Source organism: Mus pahari, chromosome X (assembly GCF_900095145.1).
Source record: "Mus pahari chromosome X, PAHARI_EIJ_v1.1, whole genome shotgun sequence".
Taxonomy (NCBI): Eukaryota; Metazoa; Chordata; class Mammalia; order Rodentia; family Muridae; genus Mus; species Mus pahari.
Window position 1 is genome coordinate 68,434,901 of NC_034613.1, and position 7,540 is coordinate 68,442,440.

Sequence of the window (7,540 nt, forward strand, 5' to 3'; positions counted from 1 at the left end):
CTAATTTAGAGTTTTGCTGGGTATAGAAGCCTCAGATGGCAATTGGGTTCTCTTAGGGTTTGTATGAGACTGTGAGAAGTCTGGTTTATTTCTGATATGTCTGTCTTTATATGTTAGTTGACCTTTTCCCCTTATTGCATTTAATATGCTTTCTGTATTTTTTGCATTATGTTTTTTGATTATTATGTAATGGGAGGAATTTCTTTTTTGTTTTAGTCTATTTGGAGTTCTGTAGGCTTCTCGTATGTTCATGGGCATGTTTTTCGTCATGTTAGGGATGTTTTCTTCTATAATTTTGCTTCAGATAGTTACTGGCACTTTAAGTTGGGAATCTTAGCTCTCTTCTATACCTATTATCCTTAGGTTTGGTTTTTACCTTATGTCTTGAATTTTCTGGATGTTATCAGTTAGGTGCTTTTTGCATTTTGTGTTTTCTTTTACTGTTGTGCCAGTGTTTTCTATGTTATCTTTTGCACCTGAGATTCTCTCTTCAATCTCTTCTATTCTGTTGGTGATGCTTGTATCTTTGTCTCTTGATCTCTTTCCAAGTTTTCCATCTCCAGAGTTCTCTCCCTTTGTGATTTTTTTGTTTTTATTTACATTTTTAGATCCTGGATGGTTTTTCTTTATTCCTTCCCCTGTTTGGATGTGTTTTCCTGTAATTTTTAAAGGGATTTTTGTGTTTGCTCTTTAAGGGCTTCTACCTGTTTACTTGTCTTCTCTTATATTTTTTAAGGGAGTTATTTATGTCCTTCTTAAAATCCTCTATTATCATCATGAGAAGTGATGTTAGATTCGAAACTTTCTTTTAAAGTGTGATTGTATATCTAGGACTTGCTATGGGGTGGGAACTGTGTTCTGATGATGCCACTTAACCTTGGTTTCTGTTGCTTATGCTCTTATGCTTGCCTCTTGCACTCAGGTTATCTCTAATGCTACCTTCCCTTGCTGTCTCTGACTGGAGTCTATCCTTCCTGTGATCCTGGTTGTTTCAGGACTTCTCAGTCTACCTGTCCTTGCGGTCCTGTAATTTTGGGGTCCTGCAATCGTGAAATGGTTGGTGTGTTGGAACTCAATTGATATCAAGCTGACTCTGTGATCCTGAAATTCTGGTGTGACCAAGCTCCTGAGATCCTGTGATCCCGGATATGTTAGAGCACCTATGATCCTAGGGTCCCAGTTACTCCCAATTGTGACCCCTTATCTATGTTCCTGGGCATGTTAGAGTTCCTGGGTATCGAGCTTCTTCTGTGTTTTGTGGGACTGGGTGCAGAGCTAGTACCCAAGGTCTGCTCAGGGCACTGGCTCAGATTGTAAGGAACCTATGCCACTGGTTGCATGGGAGTTCCTGTGTCCCTGGATCCAGATGGTCCCAGTTACTCTTGGTGTTGGGGCATACTTTGTGGCCTTCTTACTTATGATCCTATGATTCTGGGCATTTTAGATCACCTGGGAGTCGAATTTCCTCAGGGCATTATGGACCGGGTTCAGAGCTAGTGCCAGACCTGAAAGACAGAATCACTAAAATAAAAGTGACAGAAAACACTGTCAAAGAGACAATGAACAATCAATTTGACTGAGCATGAAATTGAAATGATGTAATCTTAGTAGACAACAATTTTCCTAAAACACAATTTTAGGAAGTAGAATGTGCATTGTCTATGGTCAAGTTTCACAGCCGGTTGGTATTTTCTCAACAGGATTATACTCATGTGTTTAATATTTTTTTCTTTTCTACTTTAGTAATACATATATTGATCTGAAATTTTATTTGATTGAATTAGGATACAAAGTATCCAGTTTAAACTATTTTAAAACAACTTTTATGAATATGGTAGGTATTCTTAAAGAATAAATGGATAAATACTTTAAAGAAATTAGTGAAAACACAAAAAGAAGAAGGACTGAATAAAATCATTAAAGAAATGAAAGCAGGATAAATAATAATAAAAAACTCAAAAAACCCAAATGTTGGAACTATGGAAAAGCAGCATTTATGAACTCAAACAGAAACTTCAGAAGTTCTTCTCCCAACAGAATGCAAGAGATGAAAGAAAAAGTCCTAGGCATAGAAACAGGAGGTGAAATGGATACCTCACTCAAAGCAAATATTAAATCTAAAAATTTCCTGGTATTAAACAAAATAAATATGAGACAGTATGAAAACACTAAATCTAGTAATAGTAGGCGTTGAAGGAAGAGAAAAAAATTAGTTCACTGATAGGAATAGAAGAAGAAATAGAAATCACAGAAAATATTGTCAACTAAATCCTAAAAAAAAGTCCTAAAGAAAAAAATGTCTTCAAGATACAAGAGTCATACAATACACCAGACTATACCAGAAAAAAATTACCTTCAGTACATAGTAATCTAAATGCTAAATGTACAGAACATTTATATTAAATTTAAATGTATATTAAATACTACAAGCAAAAATGGCTAAGTACCAAATAAAGGCATAACTATTAGCATAGCACCTGATTTCACAATGGAGACCAAAAAAGTCAGAAGGGAAGGGCTGGACAGATCTTCTGGAAATTTGAAGAAATGACCAACACAAGCCCAGACTACTATACCTAGAAAAAATATCAATTCCAACAAATAGAGACAATAAGACATACCACCATAAAGCAAAATTTAACCAATAACTATCTAGATAGCCAAACCTACAAAAGGTGCTGTAAGAAAAATTCAAACCTACAGAGGTTAAACACTCCCAGAAAAGGCAAAGAATTCAAAAGAGGACACACACACACACACACACACACACACACACACACACAAACACACACACACAACAGCATAAGCAAATAATAGGAATTCACAAAGGCTGCTCATTTGTAATCACTCATTATCAATGCTCCCAATTTCCAATAAAAAGAAACAATCTAAAGGAATGCATGGAAAAACCATATCCATCCTTCTGCTACATCCAAAAAATGTATTTTACCATCAATGCTAGATATCACTTCTGTTAAAAAGCATGGGAGGCCTTGAACAAGACCAATGACTCATTGCAGTGAACATTTGAAAGTAAAGATGTATGGATAACGGGGTATAGTATGTGAAAAAATGTAGTACACTACCGTTTTCTTGGCAAGATATTTTGTCATTTTTGTTGTTATTGATTTCTTTTGGGAGTAAGGATTCAAGGATGAAGTTCAGAAGTGAAAGGACAGTGGGGATGAGTGGGATGGAGGTACATCATGCAAAATTCACATAGAATCAATAAAATTTTTTGAATAGAAAAAGTATCCTAAGTGAGTGAACCTAAGAAGTAAGATGGTGAGTACATGTCAATATCTTGCAAAATAGACTTTAAAGCATAAGTAATCAAAAGAGATAGGGAAGAATACTATCTGTCATGGTTTGAATATACATGGCACTATTTGGAGGTGTTCCCTTGTTGGAGTAGTTGTGCCACTGTGGGCATGGATTTTTATACCCTAGTACTAGCTACGAAAGCCAGTATTCTGCTACCAGCCTTTAGGTGAAGATGTAGAACTCTCAGCTCCTCTTGTACCATGCCTGCCGTGATGCTATCATGTTTCTGCCTTGACGATAGTGGACAGAACCTCTGAACCTGTAAGCCAGCCCCAATTTAACATTGTCCTTATAAGAGTTGCTTTGGTTGTGGTGTTTGTTCAGAGCAGTAATGTTCACAGCAGTAAAAGCCTAACTAAGACACTATATATTCATCAAAGGAAAAATTCAACAACGTGACATTTCAAATCTTAACATCTATGCCCCCAAAACAAGAGCACACACATTTGTAAAAATACATTCACATATTGACATTCATGCACTGATAGTGGGAAACTTTAATACCTAACTCCCATAAATAGGCAGGTCATCTAAACAAAAAATAAACAGAGGAATGCTAGAGCCAAATGGAATTATGAAGCAAATGGGCATAGCAGATATTTCTTGTTCATTTAAAGCAAACAAAAAAGGAATATATCTTCTCTGCACACAATGGCACTTTTTCCAAAATTGACCACATACTTGAACACGATGCAAATTTCAACAGGTACAAAACAATTAAATAACTTCCCAAATCTTATAAGACCAACATGGAATAAAATTGATTATCAACAACAGTAACAGAAAAAATGCTACAAACACATGGATACTTAACACCTAACTACTGAATGAAAAAAAAATGGGTCAATACAGTAAGTAATAAAGAAATTAAAGACTTTCTAGGATTGAATGAAAATTAATACAAATCATATCCAATTTCATGGGACATGAAATGAAGTTGGTTCTCAGAGTCAAGTTTGCCAGGAAGTGATGATGCATGCCTTTAATCCTAGCACTTGGGAGGCAAAGGCAGGCAGATTTCTGAGTGCGAGGGCAGCCTGGTCTGTAGATGAGTGCCAGGACAGCCAGAGCTACACAGAGAAACCCTCTCTCATAAGAAAAAAAAAGAAAAGAGAAAAAATAGAGGCAAGTTCATAGCATTAAGTGCTTATATATAAAAATTGAAGTGATCTCATATTAGTAACTTAACAGCATACCTGAAAATTCTAGAACATAGAGAAGAAATAACAACCAAAATGAGTAGATTGGCAAGAAATAATCAAACAAAGGCTGAAATCAAGAAAATAGATACAACAACAAAAACACACAAATAATGGAGTGCTGGCTAGGATGTCGAGCAAGTGGAAACCACATACATTGTTGATGGGAATGCAAAGTTGTAAAACCACTAAGGACATGAAATTCTAATTAGGATATATTATGAAAGAAAAGTGGTCTGTTTTTAGTAAAGGGGAAAAAAAAGACTAATCATTTCTTCTTACTTTACATTTCATTCATTTTCAGTCTTCTTGGGTAGTTTGAAATTTTAACTCAAAATACTCTGTATCCTTCTTGACTTAATGAATGTGTTTTATTCTTGAATACAAAGCATTTCACATACATTTATTTGCATTCTCTAAACTTTTGGTACCTGAGTTCATTAAAAATTTTAAGCTTTAAGTTCAAAAGACTATATTAACACTGTACTTTATTGCCTGTGATTGAAACCCAGATTTCATGCATACTAGACAAACACTCTACAACTGAGGTCTACTCCCATTCTTAATACTTTATTTTATTTTTCATTTTTTTCAAAATAATTTTTATACATTATCTCATGACACTTCCCAGGCTAGCCTTTAATTTGTGATTTATGTACTTCAACTTCTAGAGTTGTTGGAATTGTAGGTATTCATTACAATGCTATACTTTTTATGTTTCTTCAGAATTATTTATAAATAAAATCCATGTATCCTCTGTATGCGAAAACACAATCTGGATCTATTCATGCTGATTCATCCACTTAAAAAAATCTGGTTGAAATTGAGTTCATATCCTTATATTTTGTTCTTAAGTAGAAACTCCACTTAATTCCATATTATAGGATTATCTATGTTCCTTTTGCTCTCAATGAATTTCAAAATGATATGCAAAGGAGATGAACCAGAGAGTTTTGTACCAGCATTATTTAACTATAATTATAATTATATAATTATGGTAGGTAGCATACAGATTTGGGGTTTTATAATTCATGATTTATTTCTTAAACTTTTTGATAGTAAGATTAAACTTTAGCATATAGATCTGTCACTGAGAGGAGCATCTTTAAAGTTCAATGCACATTTGCCTGAAAAGATGATATAACTGGAAGTTCAGCTTTTTTGACACTAGTATTAACTAAGATTAGATGGCTTTTTTTTTTCTTTGATCAGTTACTGTTTTTGTGAGCAGAGTCCATTCCATTAAAACTAAGCTGATTCAGAGTAAGGTCAGCCAGAAACTCCCATTGTTTATGCTTACTCAGACCAAGCTGAACTGAGCTCATTGAAAACCTATTCCAGTATAAACTGGAGCAAATCATGAAAGTTAAATATACATGCACATATGTACACACACACACACACAGACACACACACACAGACACACACACAAACACACACGAACAAACAAACAAACACACACACACACACACACAGAGACAGAGAGAGAGAGAGAGAGAGAGAGAGAGAGAGAGAGAGAGAGAGGAACAGATATGCATGCATTCATGCAGTTGACTTATAAAAGTATTCAAATGTGATTTCTTCCACCCAGCCTGTGTCAAGAGCCTGATAAAGTAATAGCAATCAATACGTTTCTATGCAAAGACAATTCAAGAAATTGGGATGTTGGATGACCATTAAATAGAAATCCTATTCTCTGTATTCAAATTAGAGCTAGTGGAGGTACAAAGAAAATCAAAAGGAAATTAATAAAAGTAACATTTTATTGTTGTTAAGGATGAGTTGGTGGACACAGCTTAGATGTTAAGCTAAAATGGGATCTCTAAATATTAGAGAATCCTAATCTTAAAAATAAAGTTTTAACAAAGGTCATTTATAGTTTTGATCCAAGGACACAATTGATTCTGTTTTCCAATTCAGCCACTAGAGAATCATTACCTTCCTGTGATGACTGATACTATGTACAGATTCAGCCGAAGGATATCCAGATAAAAGTTTAAGCATTATGTTGAGTTGTCTCTATGAAAGTGTCTCTGGAGAAAATTAGCATTGCAAAAAATCAGACTTTATTAAGAAAAAATACACCGCTAGAAAAATTACCCAAGGAGCTGAAGGGTTCTGCAACCCTATAGGTGGAGCAACAATATGAACTAACCAGCACCCCCATAGCTCGGGTCTCTAGCTGCATATGTAGCAGAAGATGGTCTAGTCAGTCATCATTGGGAAGAGAGGCCCCTTGGTCTTTTAAACTTTATAAGCCCCAGGACAGGGGAACACCAGGGCCAAAAGTGGGAGTGGGTGGGTAGGGGAGCAGGGAGGGGAGGGTATAGGGACTTTGGGGATAGCATTTATAATGTAAATGAAGTAAATATCTAATAAAATTGAAAAAAAGAAAAGAAAAATACACCTATAACAGTATTGTGGAGTAGACAGTGTACCATCCAATTAACTGAGAACACAAATAGCATAACACTATGAACAAAATATAAATTTACTCTTCCTATACTGAGACACTAAAAATAAAAAAAAAAAAACTTGTACCACCAGTTTCCAGTAGTTGGCAGATCATAGGAATTTCAAAACCTCTGTCATTGTGTATATAGCATTATCCATTATACTGCATCTTTTCTCTGACGGGGAATATGTATGAAGCTGCAAGAATAAAATGGAAATCTTCTTCCTGTAGTTTTAATTCTAGTGTTTGAAATGGTAACTTCCATAGAAATTTGCTACACCAGTCTTGCTTCTACTCTCACAATACAGAGTCACCATTGTGCATGGGGCTAATATAGAGGGAATGAAGCTTGTTCCACAAGCAGGGTGGGTTCACAGGATCTCACCTGAGTGCCAGGGAGAAAAAGTCTTTTGTAAGAGGTTTTATTTTTTTTTTAATTTTTTTATTATTTTCTTTATTTACCTTTCAAATGCAATCCCGAAAGTTTCCTATACCCCGCCCCCCACCTCTGCTCCCCTACCCACCCACTCCCACTACTTGGCCCAGGCCTTGCCTTGTGCTG